The 17,500-nt window shown below is 37.1% G+C and overlaps 1 protein-coding gene and 1 long non-coding RNA gene across 7 annotated transcripts in view; one reads left to right on the top strand and one right to left on the bottom strand.

Annotated features, from left to right (window-relative positions):
* Positions 1-17,500, top strand: part of LOC136845935 (phosphatase and actin regulator 3-like) — an 873,386-nt gene that overhangs the window by 367,586 nt on the left and 488,300 nt on the right. The gene's annotated exons all lie outside the window — the stretch shown is intronic.
* Positions 11,820-12,846, bottom strand: LOC136845607 (uncharacterized). The gene is made up of 2 exons (XR_010855198.1): positions 12,265-12,846; positions 11,820-12,028 (listed from the first exon to the last, which is right to left on the bottom strand). It is a non-coding gene; the product is annotated as an uncharacterized lncRNA (long non-coding RNA).

The following is a 17,500-nucleotide window of genomic DNA, read 5'->3' as shown; positions in this document are numbered from 1 at the left end:
AACATTTCAGTGCATACGTTTACTAACATTGTTCATGACTTATTTTTGATAATATCTCGAATATACGCGTGGCGTTAACAATCGACTTTTCAAGTCCTCGAAACAGATGCATCACTGAATAGTACAGTCTGTGATCCGTAATTGTTAAGATGGAATTTCGGGTTCCCAAACCTGGAACCTGCCCTTCAAGAGGCCCCTTCTCTCCAAAAGACTTAATCCTATCTCTCCCAGAATGCAATGTGGGCGTGAGTAAACAAACAGACAATTCGAAGCAAAAACAAAACTTGCGGAGGTAATAAATTGCATAAAAAAGTTAATATTTAAGTATAGTTAAGTAAGAAAAAATTACACGAACGATACGAACACTCATTAGTTCAAATTTCTTCATATAAAAGATGGTCAATAGATAGTAAAAGTCTAAGTTATTTTCACCCGAAAAGAAGTCAGGTAAATTGCGGGCGCGCGCACACTCACCATCACGTACGCACGGACGCGCTTTATGCTCGCAGTCAGTCAATCTGTCTAATGGAACTGGAGTGCTGGAGAAATTCCAGGGAACGAGAAAGAGTGCCGAGATCATGGAATATGCACGCACGCGCGCGCACCTCATACTCACACACACACACACACACACACACACACACACACACACACACACACACAGTATGTGGGTTCCGGAAAGGCTTTGAGTCCTGCCATTATCCCTGAATTATCCTTATCTCAGAAAAGAGGTACATGTTTGTATGCCAGTGAGTTTGTATGCTAGTCCTGTTTGTATCCCCAGTGTGTTTTATGCCAGTGTGTTTGTAGAAAATGCCAGTGTGTTTGTATGCCAGTGTGTTTGTATGCTAGTGTGTTTGTACGCCAGTGTGTTTGTATGCCAGTGTGTTTGTACGCCAGTGTGTTTGTATGCCAGTGTGTTTGTATGCCAGTGTGTTTGTATGCTAGTGTGTTTGTAAGCCGGTGTGTTTGCACACGTTGATTTTTACCTGGGCTACGTAGATGTTTTATTCAGCAAAGAATTATGTTTGAAATACCTAATTGTTGATTTTTCTTTCATTAACTATTATACAGAATGATGAAAAAAATGTTGATTAAATTTTTACGTTTGAATATTTATGTAATTAATTGCATACTGATAAAAAAGGAAGTGTTATATATTCATCTTCATTTCCTCATTTTTCAGTCATTATTTTTTTTATATTTGTTCCACGGTAATTAAAAAAAAACTCAGTCGTATTTTAATTAGTTACAAAATATTTGAAATATGTTTTCTTTTGTAGTGGATAACTTCATTATGTTAAGAATCGTGTTAGCTGTCGATGTAAAATGTCACATTTTATACTTTTACTATGAGTTTCAGAGCCTTTGTCCCGGTGTTTTTCCGGAATAACTTTTTTCCTGTGCATTTGACAGAGATGTTACTTAGCCATAGAATACTTTACAACCCTACCTAATTTTCGGCAGCATTCTTTATTAATTATATTAGAAAAAAGTATATTCATAAGAGTAAGATAAAGCAGCCGAAACCAGTGGCGGAACACTCTAATGTATGGGTTCAAAGTTATACGTGACGTAAACATATGACGTCCCGACTCCTCCCACAAGATGATGACGACAAACAGCTGTCTCTGAAATTCTGAATGAATATTCGTACCCTGTCCAGGCTTCAAGAATGGCGGCTATGATAAGTCATTGTCCCTGTGGTTGCAGGACAGCTTTTGCGATTCGACTTGCACAATGTTTAGAAGTGAGGAGGCCCGTGGCAAACCCTACGTAAGCTTGAACAGGTAAATGAATAAAAGGGCGATTCACCAGGGCGGACCTTCAGGCCAAGTTACAGGAGGCCAGGCTTTGCGCTAACACGGAGGTGTGAAGAAGTTAAGTATATCTTAGTTTAACCAGACCACTGAGCTGATTAACAGCTCTCCTGAGCTGAAGATTAATTTATTTTACGTGGCTAGAACCAACTGGTTACCTAGCAACGGGACCTACAACTTATTGTGGAATCCGAACCACATTATAACGAGAAATGAATTTCTATCACCAGAAATAAATTCCTCTAATTCTTCATTGGTCGGTCGGAGAGTCGAACGCTGGGCCAACAGCATGCTAGCCGAGAGCTCGACTAACACCTCCAATAAAGAACTGCCTGGAGGTGTGGACAGAGCTCGTATAATTCGTCAGTCTCAGCGCTTTGAGGAGGAGTACTGGACGTTGGATAATATCCATGAGAGCGTGGAACCTGTCTTCATAAACATGCCACTGATGATGAGGATGAAGACCTCTTCCTGGACAACGATGGAGAATAAATTGTTTTTCTGTATTGGATGTTTCAGTTCTGTACTTGCAAAATATGTTTTTGAAACATATAAGCCTAACAATAGTTGTTTCATTATAAAAATGTATTACACATATTGATACTTATCAATAAATCGAAATATATCTATTTAATGATCTACTATAAAAACCAACTCCTCAAACAGCGACAAAACTTACAGAAAATACACCTTTACGGTGTTCGAGCCACTTTATAAATAAATGGCAATCTCCATTTTAATTTCCCTATCACCTTATACATGACAGGTTACTATTTTAAACTGGCCACTCTTCACTTCAAAGTGGATTGGATTGATTTGGATCATTGAATTTAGGGCACAGCCTAAGGGTGGAACCTATTAATGTCATTCAGGTCTGAGAAATAGTTGGAGGTGTTGGAAAGCAAGCAAGGAAAAAGCAGTGCATAAAAAAATTACAGAATATTAGCAAGGAAAAGAGATATAGAGGGTTGTTGGTCATTTTGTGTTAAGATCACTTACCAATCTAATCCTATGCAATTGTCTATTTATTACAATGATCGTCACTGTCATATTAGGAAAAATATCAAAGGAGTTACGACGAATGCCAAAGTTTTCTTCACTTTGTCAATTAATTTTTAATTATATAATTTTTCAATGGAGAAATAGTGATAAAGTAATTTCTCGGATTACTTGTAGAAACCCTTTTCTTCAAGGATTCCAGCACTCGACCTCATGGCATAAATCCTAGATACTACTACTACTACTGCTACTACTACTACTACTACTACTACTACTACTACTAACTAGTGTAAACAAGGAGTATTGGTTGTATTTCATTGTTGCCGGTGGTTGAGACTTTTTCACGAATAGCCAGTTATCCATCGAGACGGAAGCAAGTTAATGACGTCATAAGTTACGTCATTATATCTTCGAAAGTCATTCCTCTGAGTTTGCTGGCGATGTCTACTAGAAGTCGGCGTTGCTCTTATAATTACCAGAATTATGCAACTTTCGTAATACAGAATACAGTCAAAAATTAGGTAGGGATGTAAGATACCCTGTGACAATGTGTCATCTTTGTCAGGTGCGTTGGTAAAATTTTATTCCGGAAAAACACCGGGATACCGGCTGTGAATCTCTTAGTAAGTACTTTTTTTAAATATATATTTTTTAAAATAAGTAATTACATTTGTGTGATTTACTTTAATCGCCATTTTGTGTGATTCGAGTTCCCAGTAGCTACTTCAATTTGTGCCAGTTATTTATTTATTGAATTTTTTAATGGCCATTTATCTTTGCGTGATGTGTTTCCCGTGTCTTCTTATATTTGTGACATTTTTATTGATTTATCACATAAAACGTCTCCAGTTTCCTTTTCGTCCAGTATCAGAAATCGATTGCCAGTGATTCTTGAATGACGGAACGAAATTGAACGGAAAGGTTGCTTTAATCTTTTTATTAAAGTTTGTTGTCCGTAAGTCCAGCGGACATCCGTTTAAAGACAGCGGATTGATCGATCCGCCGATGAAATGGAAATGATATGATTAGGTTTAAAGTTGTGGTGTAAAGCGATTTCTATTTATTTTTTTTTTTTTTTTTTCGTGTCATTTTTTCAGATGTTAACGCAATATGAATTCTGGTTTATGTGTATATGTATGTATGTATGTATATATATATATATATATATATATATATATATATATACATATACTTTATATTATATATGTATATATATTCGTACAAGTTTAATATTCCGGTTTAAGGATGGGTTATGTTTGTGTCATGTTTGTATGTTTGTATATTGTCTTGTATGTATATATTTAGTTTGTCTTGCTTGCAAGTTTGTATGCATGTATTTTGCCTTCTTTTTATGATAATTTTAATGCGTTTATTGAAAATCTTTTGGCCATTTCTCTTGAAAATATTTTTCTTTATTTTTCACCACTACTGGCACATTCCTAACAGCTGAGAGATCCCAGGTTCGATCCCTGATAGGGACGGAGTTATTATAACACTGTACAGTTATACCGATTTCGTCTCTGTAGACCAAAGCATTGAAACATGTACCAGGTGGTCAGTCAGCGTAGTTTATTTCAGCGGAATTGGAGAGAGAGAGAGAGAGAGAGAGAGAGAGAGAGAGAGAGAGAGAGAGAGAGAGAGAGAGTTACAGTCAGGAGAGATCAGCACTCAGTTGGACTGCGTACCATTGTATTGTAATTAAAATTTCATTAATGACTTGGATGACCTTGACGAGGTAATCCTCACCTCCACTGGAGTGTGACCATTTACTGAAGGATGCTGCTCTGTTTTAAGGATGAATTCATTAGAATCTTGTCCTTGATAATACAGACTGATATTAACCACTAATACCTTTTCCCCTCCTCTGCATGAAATGAGAATTGGTGGCGTTAATGAAATCCATTACGGCTGTGGCAAATTGTAACACTTTTCATTAAATTGTCATTCCATGAGTAATGTAAGTTTTATATTTATATATATATATATATATATATATATATATATATATATATATATATATATATATATATATATATATATATATTTAGGTTGATCATTTTGATATCTTGATTTCTTGACGTACTGGAAGCATGTTTTGAGTCAGGACACACCTCTCTCTCTCTCTCTCTCTCTCTCTCTCTCTCTCTCTCTCTCTCTCTCTCTCTCTCTCTCTCTCTCTCTCTCTCTCTCGTTAAGCATAAGAAGCTAATCTTCATTTGATAAAACGCAAATAGATTTTATGTTAATTATTTCTATATTGGATCATTTATTGTATGAAACCTGTTATGGTCCAATTTTTGTCACTATCTTTATTGATTTACTGTTATAAGCGTTCCTCCAGTTTGTCTAATGTGCAAGCACGAATGTTTTAGGGTACTCTCCTTTAGCTCAGCTATTTTTGGTGTCAGCGTTTCGCATTAGCTTTATCCAGATCTTGAAACCTAGTGGTTTTGAGGAATACTCTGAGGAAGACGTGGAACTTGTGACTTCACCAGGTACACTCGTCACTGAATAAGGCATGGATCCTAAAAAATGTTAAATTTGTGTTAACAGAAAAGTGCATACGCGCACAATATTTTTCCGTTACTGCTTATTTTGTCAGAAAAAATTATATATATATATATATATATATATATATATATATATATATATATATATATATATATATATATATATATATATATATATAACTGTATATATATATTATATATATATATATATATATATATATATATATATATATATATATATATATTATATATATATATAAACTTAATTGTACCAACTTCGTTATTGCATATCTTTTAGGAAAATATTGATATTTTTAAATGATTGATTTAAAAACTGAGCAATTCATGCATTTTGATAGTGAATGTTTAGTGCAGGAAAATCATGAGGAACCTAAATAGAGATATAAGGACACAGGAACGAGTTGTTTTCAAACGCCCTCTGACCTGGAGGTCACTTCCGTTCCCTGTGAGTGCATTATACTCTAGGGTGAATGTTTTATGTTAAAAGCATTACGTTCTGGCCTACGTAAGTATGTTCAAAATAGCATGGCTTTGGCGACCGTCCGCTTTGAATTCGAGGAACTTCAAATTACTGTGCGTTGCAAATTTTAGCAATTTAACGCTCATGGCCTCTGTGTATTGATTTGTCTGAGGGAGGGAACATGAAGAGGCGTCGTTGTGCCTAAGCCCACTTGGGGGATCATGTGTGTCATTTTTGCCTAAAATTTTTCTAGTACTGATTCCACGTTTACTTATAACCAGAGATAATGCTATCGCATTATGAGTAGTTCGTGGCATTGATTACTACTGTATGTTGTCACTTTGCTGTATAAATACAAATTATCTTTTATTATTGACCAAATCACAATCAGGCCATAGTATCTCTTCTAGATAAAGCCTAGATAACTGTCTTATCAGTGACTAACAAAGACGAGGCTTCCTATACAAGCACAGCACTCAGTCATGGCAGCGTGATTAGGTATTATCCAAGTGTTTCCTTTTGAGTTAAATCTTTTACTGATAAGATATACAAAATTACGATGTATTATATGACAACTTTCGTGGTATTTCAGTCAAGTAGTTTTTGCTTATAGATAGAGTAAATTTAGTCCCATCATCAAGTAGAACTTAGAGTAAATGTAGTCCCATTATCAAGTAGAACTTAGAGTAAATTTAGTCCCATCACCAAGTGGAACTTAGAGTAAATTTAGTCCCATCATCAAGTAGAACTTAGATTAAATTTAGTCCCATCATCAAGTAGAACTTGAGTAAATGTAGTCCCATCATCAAGTAGAACTTAGAGTAAATTTAGTCCCATCATCAAGTGGAACAGTAAATTTAACCCCATCATCAAGTAGAACTAATTGTTTTCATAATTAGGAAAGATATTGCTTAAGTATCTCTTGCTTAGAAGTGTAATGCATTGCTCAACTTGAGTTACCTCATTTACTGCACTAAATGCAAATTTTTGATAAAATATAGTGCTTGACTGTTCAACACCATACCCAGCTTTGAATCTCTTCTGAGATGCATTGGGAACAAAAATCTAGAGTTGTCTTATATAGAATTTTGAGTTGAAAAGCCGAAGGTTTTCGACATATCCCTGAAGAGCCTTTCAATAATTAAAGATGTAATAGTTTGGTCCCATTCTTCAAAATGTTTAGATGTTCTTTGATATCCAAGAACATTAAGTGCTAATACATTTAAGATCAGACTTCATTGTCAGACCTTGATAATGTAACATTCCTCCTTAGTGGTCCTCATCTCTCTCTCTCTCTCTCTCTCTCTCTCTCTCTCTCTCTCTCTCTCTCTCTCTCTCTCTCTCACGAACCAGCTGCATATTTCATGGCTTCTTGTGGGGAAAAAAGTGGGAACTGCCATACCTGCCATTATTTCAGTGGCCCGGCGTTAATTTTTTTACTTCTGAACTTGTTTCTCCCTTTCCTTTGATGAAAGGAGTTTTTTCCTCGCTTTCTTTTCCTTTCTCTCTTATTCTTTTCCCTCTCACGTACGTTTCTGACTCCCTCGTTCCCTTGCTTCTTTCTCATGCTCATTTTCCAGTTATCACCTACTGTATTTTGACCTCTTCCTGTTTACCCTTTTTTTATTCAACTTCCCGGTCTTCTTTTTTTCTTCTTGCTTTCTCCCTTTTCGTCCCCTCTTTGTTTCTCGCTCTCTCCCTCTCCTTTCGTTTCCTTGTTTCTTTCTCATCCTCATCTTATATTCCCAGTGATCACGTACTGTATTTTGACCTCTCCCTCGTTACATTTATATTGAGCTACAGAATTGTGCTTTTTATCTTTTCCTTGCGTTCTCCTTCCTTCTCTTTCAACATTCGCCTCCTCCCCCCCTCTCCCCCTCCTCCTCCTCCTCTTCTTCTTCTTCTTCTTCTTCTTCGTCTTCTTCTTCTTCTTCTTCTTCGTTATTATCCCACAGCTAGAGAAGGTGGTAACAATAGGTGTATGTGAGTGTGAGTGCTGGGCGGCTTGGGAGATACAAAACCTCACAAAAACCTCACGAAAAACCTCACAAAAACGTCTGTCGCAAAGCCCGGCGAAAAAGCCGAAGCATCAGCGACGAAACGAGGAAGAATAGGTGGGAGGCAATAAAGAAGTTAGAATTTAACACCTCCCCTGGGAAGCTCTTTGTCGCCTTTTTTGGGGAACGGGTTTTATTTCTCACAAATGTCGGTTTCTTTATCCGTTCCTCTTTCGCATAAGGGTTTGAGTTATTTGCTGTTTGCGGTATTTACTGTGTTTAAATTTGAAAGGGACATTTATGTTTAATACATACTTCAGTGTGAATTGCCGTCCATACTTTGCAATTAGTGATATATTATTCATGAGAAACTTACATACTTATACATACTTCAGTGAAAAATGCCTTTTCTTGTTATGCCTTTATTCGCGGTCAGGTGGATAACGTTACCTCGTTTTGATAATCCGGATGTGGGGTTCGAGTCGTGCCCTTGCGTCAGAATTTCTTCATTTGGATCTAGGCTTTGTACTGACAAGTGCATCCAAAAAAGAAAAAAATGTGAAGAGATCGAGAGGTTAAGAGGGCATTGTAAAAAGTGAACTGTAGCTTGTAAATGATGCATATATATATATATATATATATATATATATATATATATATATATATATATATATATATATATATATATATATATATATATATATAATATATATATATATATATACATACAGTATATATGTGTGTGTATGTGTATGTATGTATGTGTGTATGCTTCTTTAATGTATGTATACTGATATGAACGAATCCGTAATTGTTCCCTCCCACTCATGCACGACCTTCTCAAACGCGATGCAAATCTCATACAACCCTTTTGCTTTACCCAGCCGACGTCAGATGACAGCCAACTCAATTGCTTAACATTGAGAGAGAGAGAGAGAGAGAGAGAGAGAGAGAGAGGATTTAATTTCTAGGCCCTCTGAGAGATCGTATTTTTGTTTCATGTTATCTGCGCATGAACCCAGACTGCTGTAAACAACAACAGGAATTTGAAAAGTTTGTTGTCTTTGATTAATGTTTTATTTGACTCTGTGTAACGGTTATTTACAGTTAACGGTTGCTTGCTTGCATGTGCTTAATATTACCTCGGTGTGTCTCCTGTTTACCCCCTTGGGGAGGTAGTGCCGTCGGTGCATATCATGCGGTGCACCGTAGGCATTACTTAAGGGTCTTTGCGGCGTTCCTTCGGCCCCTAGCTGCAACCTCTTTCATTCCTTTTACTGTGCCTCGGTTCATATTCTCTTTCTCCCAGCTGACTTTCCACCCTCTGTAACAGTTGTTGCATAGTGCAACTGCGAGGTTTTCCTCCTGTATACACCTTTCAGATCTTCATACTGTCAGTTTTCCTTTCAGCGCTGAATGACCCCGTAGGTCCCAGCGCTTGGCCTAAATTCTGTTTTGTTCTGTTCTGTTCTGTGTCTCCTGTTCATCACAGGAAGCTGAAATAGGCCGAATAACAGCGACCCTCAGGTTCGGAAAAAAAAAGAAGTATATGATGTATCCACGTTCCCTTAACAAGAAAATAATGCCAGGTTCCCCGCTTTTAACTGTTTGTGGGTAACAAGCTCATGGGGGTATATGAAGGTAATTATCTGGTTAAGAGCTTTCCCACGCAGTTGCTTTATACGTCACTGAATGTTGATCAGAGTGGCCTGATACGGAAGGCTGAGTATTGAACTAAACAGTCTTGCTCAGAATTAACGGGACTGTAACCCAAAAATGAAAAAAAATCATTAAAAATTATTTTTCTTCATCTGTTGACTCCTAAGGAGTTTCAAACATTTCGACAACTTAACACGAACACGTCACAAACGTGTTGAATACAAGTCACTGACTTAATAGAAATAGGTCGTTTACTCTTACTTTAAAAGTTTACAACCTAAATTCAAAAGTTTACAACCTAAATTGGGAAGTGTGGTATAGCATTTGCTCTTAGTTAGAGAGGAAATATTTATAATTGATTCACCAGTAATAACTTAAAATAGGCTCGAAATAAAAAATGGAAGGGAGGAGGAATCAATCAAAATTATTTTTCTTCTTCTCAGGAATTCTAAGGAGTGTCAAATATGTCGACGACTTACCACAAACATGTCGACAAGTTATCACAAACCTGTCACAAACAAGTTAGATTAAAGTCGCCGAATTAATAGATAGGTGGTTGACTCTTACTTTAAAAGCATATAACCTATATAGTTTATAATTGGGTCACCAGTAATAGTTGAAAATAGGCTCGAAATAAAAAAAAAGGGTGGGGGAGGGCGAAGAAGGAATATTACTTGCCTCGTTTCTGCTTTGGAGCAGCGAGATTGGATGTCACTCAGGAGGTAGGTGGACCTTTAGTTTAATTTGTTAAGGGACGGGTATTTTGCTGAGAAATGAGATTCATACGTTACAGCACCGCTGTATTTCATTAGTGTATATCAAGTTAGGGGACGCAGTTATCTTCAAAGTGACGCGTCGGATACAGCATGCATCAAGTCTCTGTGTTTGTGTGTGTGTGTGTGTGAGAGAGAGATAGAGAGAGAGAGAGAAGACTACGAAGGGTGTTGCCTACCTAAATAGCTAAATAAAGGGAGAGATACGTGGATATATATACTAAATTATGTGTGTGAGAGAGAGAGAGAGAGAGAGAGAAAGAAAGAGAGGGAGAGAGTTTTCTATCTAAATAACTAAATAAAGGAGATGCATGGAGATATAATAAATTATGTGTGTGTGAGAGATAAAAAATGAGAGAGAGAGAGAGAGAGAGAGAGAGTTTTCTACCTAAATAACTAAATAAAGGAGAGAGGTACATGCAGGTATGGTAAATTACGTTAATGCACTTATTGATTTGAAATACGGTCTCTTGCTCAGAAGGTACCACGACGACATGTAATACCTATCGTATATGAGAGCATCTTCACCCTCTTTTCAAAGACGCTGCACTGTGACATCATCTTATGAAGCGTTTGTCACCTCTGCCACAGTATTGGTAAAAGAAAAAAAAAGGAAGATGCATTGTGGATGTGCCCCCAATAATCAATAACCTCTGTCCAGTATTCAGTATGTCTGAATATAAAAAAAAAAAAAAGATGCTTTTGTGATGCACCAGAACAGGATACCCGGAGAAGAGTCAGTCACGTTGCGTGGGCCTTAACCATTTTTAGACCTAAAAAAAAAACAAAAAAAGGGCCTTTAGGCATGATAATGCAATTAAGTCGGCGAGCTTTTAATCAGTGTTTATGCGAACAAAATAACTTGGTAATCTTTTCCAGGGATTTTAAATGTTTTGAGGGTTTTGGGGGGGAGGATGCGCGCGAGAGGAATGGTATAGAAATTCCTGGAAAATGAAACACATCAAAATAGTGGCTTTAAAACCAGCTGATACTCTGTTGTCGAAATTAAAGATTTTTTTTTTTTTTTTGGTAATATAGATATTTTTTCGGATAAGGGGTCTGTGATTTTTGAAGTTTTTCTTGGTGGCAGAAATAGTAAGTGTTTCTTCATATTTTTATACATATTTTTGCATTTTTTCTCTCTCTCTCTCTCTCTCTCTCTCTCTCTCTCTCTCTCTCTCTCTCTCTCTCTCTCTCTCTCTCTCGTTCCATTTCAGGCGATTATGAACAGCTGTATTATATATATATATATATATATATATATATATATATATATATATATATATATATATATATATATATATATATATATATATATATATATATATATATATATATATATATATATATATATATATATATATATATATATATATATATATATATATATATATATATATATTATATTGCTATGAATGTTTAGGGGTACTTACTTGACTCTGGGTGGCAATGGATAACGCAGGGGAGTTCCTTTTATTTATCACACATCTGACTCAATATTAGGACAATTCGTAGACAAAACAAAGGAAATCTATGGCTTAGGGCCTTCTTCATGTGAGGGAGTCACGTATACTCACGGGTTCTCATAATTAATTATATTTACATAACAACACAGATCAGAAGAATGATGAATTACTGGCCAACAAGAATAAGGTCTGCTTAAATGAATGAATTCTACACAGGATAAATATTCTCGCTGGTGATGTCTTCATAACAGGAACATCGCAGAAGGGGTAGAAGGGGAACTGCACATGGCGTAGAGCCGAGAGATTCCACAGTCGAGGAATATCTGCAGACATGCAAGACGATGTATTTGCAGGAATAATAAGATGCTCAAAAGGTAAACTGAGGAATGCACAGATGGTGCCAGAAACTCAGTTCAACACTAAATGTAATTACGTTAACACTGAATGCTCCAACACAAATTACTGAGGGTGATTGCACAATGAAAAAAATAAATGAAAATTTAGGCAGAGAAATAACAGGAATCGTGACTGACTAAGAAACTCATTTCCAGTACATTACCTTCGTCTAGATGACGGTTTTCTCTTCAATAGGGCACTGGTGAGGAAGGAGGGAATTATAATGCCACTACACAGATTCTGTTTCGAGCCTCGGGGTCGAGCACTTGGTGGTAGGTTCAAAGGGCAGGCAAGGTTAAGGACATCTGAGCTCTTCTGCGTCAGGCGTGCGTCTCTCTGGTTTTCCGTTGCCACGCATATAAGTAACCTCGGGGATTATGTGGGCCTTCTCTGGTAGATGGCGCAAGGGTCAATGTTCGTCAAGTTTTCTATGATGATCACATGGTCGAATAACCCTCATGTTCAATATGGCAGCGCCAGCTTTCTCTTTTATGGGTGGGCTCCTCCTTGGCCCTGCGTGACGCCAGGAAGGTACGATGGTCAACTGAAAGTAAGTCCTTAGGCGGTCATTGTGAACAGAGAAGAGGATTAGGCTTAATTAAGCATTTTGGGGAATGAAGGAGAGGGTTTATGAAAGGGGCGAGTGGAAACCCCAGTTCTAGTAGTCAATGAGGCACATTAATTTTTTTACTTCTTTCTCCATAACTTTGCAAATGTAAAAACGGGTGAGTTTGCGAGAAAACGGCCCCAGTCGTTGCAATATATATATATATATACATACATACATACATACATACATACATACATACACGTGCGGGTACCCTAATTATGGAGTTATCCTTCCACACCTGGTATTGGCATCCTGACTGGATAAAATCCAATATCCAGCTCAGCATCGCAAGTTGATGTCGGTGGTATAAAGCTGTTAAAATGAAATATTCCTATAGATTTAATCCTTCTTTTTTTTTTAAGATTTTTGAAGACAGTTGATTGTTAACTGATAGGAATTACAGGATTACTTAACAAATAACTGAAAAAGTTAAGCGAATTACCTTATTCATAAAGTGATAATTATTACATTAAGCAGGCTTTGTGTCCCCATAGGTTCATGTTTGGCACAGAGAACCCAGTAATCCTCTTTAGTCAAGGAAAAATACGGGCAAAAAGATAAGAGAGAGAGAGAGAGAGAGAGAGAGAGAGAGAGAGAGAGAGAGAGAGAGAGAGAGAGAGAGAGAGAGAGATAAAAAATGAGGTCTTATTCCAAAGGATTGAGAAATGTTTCCGTTCTCTGTCATCTCAGCTTCCGAGAGACGGCAGTGGTATCAGGACCAAAGTGTGTGTGTGTGTGTGTGTGTGTCTGTGTGTATGTGTGTGTGTGTGTGTGTGTGTGTGTGTGTGTGTGTGTGTGTGTGTGTGTGGACCGGAGGTAGGTGGGGTGGGATTGCCATCCGAATTAGGCCAGATTTCATGGTTATTTTAGTACAGGTACCATCAGTACATAGTGCTACCAGCGAAATGTATCCGCTCTTTTGATCTTTTCAGCGCAGTCGGTGAACATCAAAAGAAATATTTTCGGTTGTGTGATTTGGCACCACTGAGGCGAATAGTGTCATTATTACCTTCACTCCTCATAGTGAGGATTCGGATTAAAATAATTGCTTAGTATCAGATGTTTTGATATTTTTTTCAGGCAATGAATAGCTTTCTTAAATATGAAGAACTTTTCAGACAGTTTTGTTGAAGTATCCTCAAATGGGATTTTAAATGCTACACCGAGTGGATTAAAGCTATGGTTCTGTTTTTGTCATCAGCGATCAAAGGTTGAAGAGACCTGATGTTGAAACATATCTTTAGTTGTTTTTTTTTTTTTCAGGAGGTAGACGGTCCAAAGACGACCAGATTCCTAATAAAAAACGAAGGCATCATTGAAACTGCTATATTTAGGGACTTATTTCAATCTGTTACCTTACCTTTTCTTTCATTTTGCTCCTTAAATAACAAGCACCGAAAAAAAATTATTTTAAAGTCTTATTGTACCCATAGCTTAAGAGTTCCTACGTCATCAATCACTCCATTTGCATACAGCATCGGATTGTTCGAAAGTAGCTTACTTGAAAACAGTAGTGCCACATGTCAACGCAAGAAAAAAAGAAGCTTTTTTATATGAGCACGAACTGTTGACTACTTAACGCCATCCAGTTTATCACATGCTGTTTCCACGTGCATCGATCTCCTATCTACAGTGTATGTATGTATATATATATATATATATATATATATATATATATATATATATATATATATATATATATATATATATATATACATCTATATATATATTACATTACATTTTTATTTATATTACATTTACGTGTACATATATACATACATACATACATACATATTACATTTACGTGTACATGTATACATGCATACATAAAACTACAAAGGGACAATATGAAAATATTAGTCAAATGGATATATAAAGCCACCCATTATAATGTCCGTTTCGAGGATTACGGTTAAATGCCCATAATATCCATTGCGCTTTTAATATTGAAAAGGGGGTGAATTAACTGTCATAGGATATTGATATAGTGACATTTAACTCTGATAGTGCGTCCACAATACGGACCGTCACTTAGGCGCGACGCTTGTGCATTGGGCAATACTAATCTCATTGGTATATCTCTAGGTAAGAGTTTTAACTGAAGTTGTGGAGTACGCGCTGGTTGGCAGGTCAGCTTTACCCAACGGTTTTGGGGAGGGGCGGACGACCCCCTCCCTCAACCCTCCACCCCCTTACCCCTCCCCCTACCCCTCTTCCACCTCCTCCTCCTCCTATTCAGGTCCCTCTCTCTCTCTCTCCCCTTCCCGCCGGCCTCCCATCGCTCAGTCGACATTCTCGCTTTACTCCCAACACCCTCATGGTGAATAGAAGAATATCTCTCTCTCTCTCTCTCTCTCTCTCTCTCTCTCTCTCTCTCTTTTAGTATATATTTCTGTTTGTCTATATATCTAGGCAACTATTATTATGTGTATATATATAAATATATATATATATATATATATATATATATATATATATATATATATATATATATATATATATATATATACATGTATATTTATATATATATATATATATATATATATATATATATATTTATATATATACATGTATATTTATATATATATATATATATATATATATATATATATACTCACGTACATACTCGTATATGCTGTACATACATACATATACACTAAATATACATTCATATAAAATGTCGCATATTTTTTTTTTTTTTTTTTGTTCAGAGGATAATGTGACCTCCATGTTATTTACGTTAAATGCTTGTGTGTGTGTGTGTGTGTGTGTGTGTGTGTGTGTGTGTGTGTGTGTGTGTGGTTGGTGTGTACCAAATGCATTGGGCTATCAGTTGTGACATTTTACATGGGATGTTGACGTTAAACAAAGCTCCGATTCTAATGAAGTTGGCGGTTCGAGTGCGAAAGACGCGTATTGAAAGTTATTGCAATATCCACGGATTGATGTTAACAGCTTCAAAGGCTTGGTGTTTTGAATGCGATTCGCTGGGCCGGTTTGACTCGCTCCCTGTTCTGTAAAACCATAAAAAGAAGAAGAAAAAAAAAAGAGTCCTAATGTTTGTTTTCGCTTCTGAGAGCCTGGTGTGTGTGTGTGTGTGTGTGTGTGTATATATATATATATAGTTTATGATATTGGCACTTAGTTAAGAGTTAACACAGTTGTTAGAGGTTCGCGTATTATTCCAAAACGAGCTGGTTGGCACGCTATGCGCGCTGGAACCCGGCACTGCTGTCTCCCCTACCCACCCGATCCCCTACCTACCCCGCCCCCACCTGGGGCGGACAAACAGGTTTGCAGTAGGAAGAGGGTGAATGTCTCCCGTTCCCCTACCTACCCGGCCCCACCTGGGGCGAACAAACAGGTTTGCAGGAGGAAAGGGTGGATGTCTCCCCTACCTACCCTGCCCCCACCCGGGCCGGACAAATAGGTTTGCAGGAGGAAAGGGTGGATGACTCCCCTACCTACCCGGCCCCACCCGGGCCGGACAAACAGGTTTTCAGGAGGAAGGGTGTATGTCTCCCCTACCCTCTCGTTCCCTTACCTGCCCCGCCCTCACCGGGGGCGGACAAACAGGTTTGCAGGGGTAGGTGGCTGTTTCATGTCTCCCCTACTTTCACGCGGGGGAGGACAAACGAGATACACTCGGATTCTGTTATTATAGATAAGCAAGAGATGTAAAGCTGTGTGTGTGTGAGTGTGTGTGTATGCGTTTGTAGTTTATGAGATTAGCTTTGAGAGAGTTACGAGTCGACACGATTGTCAGAGGTACCCGTTTATTCCAAAATGACTTGGTGATGTAATTAATTGCATGACTTGAAAGTGTGACCATGAGACATTACTTACTTCAACAGAAATGCATGCGTGTGTCTTTGTGTACGTAAGAAAGATTATCACAAAAAAAAATGTATTTTGGGATCTTTCCTAATTTTCAAAGGAAGTTCATCATATTCCGAGCTCCAGTCTGTTTGATTTTCCTGACGTCAGGTCTTTCTTGCCCTCGCAGAAAATCTGATAAAAATGTTTCCCTATGTTAAAAATGTTTCCCTATGTTGCTAAAAAAAAAATGGTCGGCATTGTAAAATAACCTCTGTACCGAGTTTCGGCTTTAAGTTGTAAACTATCGCCGCAGCCTTTGAAAAATGATTTTAGTATCAGGAACTCCGAAATTCATTTGGTAACAACCTAGGTTATAAATAGATTGGAATAAGGTGACCTTGAAATTGGCAAAAGGATGGAATTTGTTTTGAACTGAAACATTCTACCCATTACTTTTTCTCTTAGTCTTCTCCATTTTCATGGAATTGTCATCTCAGGGACATTGTTTTTGGTAGTTTAAAAGGATGCCAGAGTGAATTATATTGCATTTTTGTTTCTTTTGTGATTTGGAGATTTGGATAATACACAAAACTAAAAGATGTATATTATTGTACATCGGTAATACGATAGGTTATTTTTAGTGTGATGACAAATGTCAAATTAAGCATGGTAATTTTTATACAACTCCTGACAGTGCATATCATGATTATACAAAAGCTCTTGAGAAGTGTAATACACATATATATATTTAATGGTTTATATATATATATATATATATATGTGTGTGTGTGTGTGTGTGTGTGTGTGTGTGTGTGTGTGAGTGTGTGCATTTATTTCTGTCATTTTACATATTCTTACATATTACCACTTGGTGTTCTGGAATCACAATATTAATACTTTCCGTATTTATGGAATCGCATTGGTAATTCCTGTCTGGGATTTAGAGTCACAATATTAATACTCTAATATT

Source organism: Macrobrachium rosenbergii, chromosome 14, assembly GCF_040412425.1.
Source record: "Macrobrachium rosenbergii isolate ZJJX-2024 chromosome 14, ASM4041242v1, whole genome shotgun sequence".
NCBI lineage: Eukaryota > Metazoa > Arthropoda > Malacostraca > Decapoda > Palaemonidae > Macrobrachium > Macrobrachium rosenbergii.
This window is presented reverse-complemented; position numbering and strand designations above follow the sequence as displayed.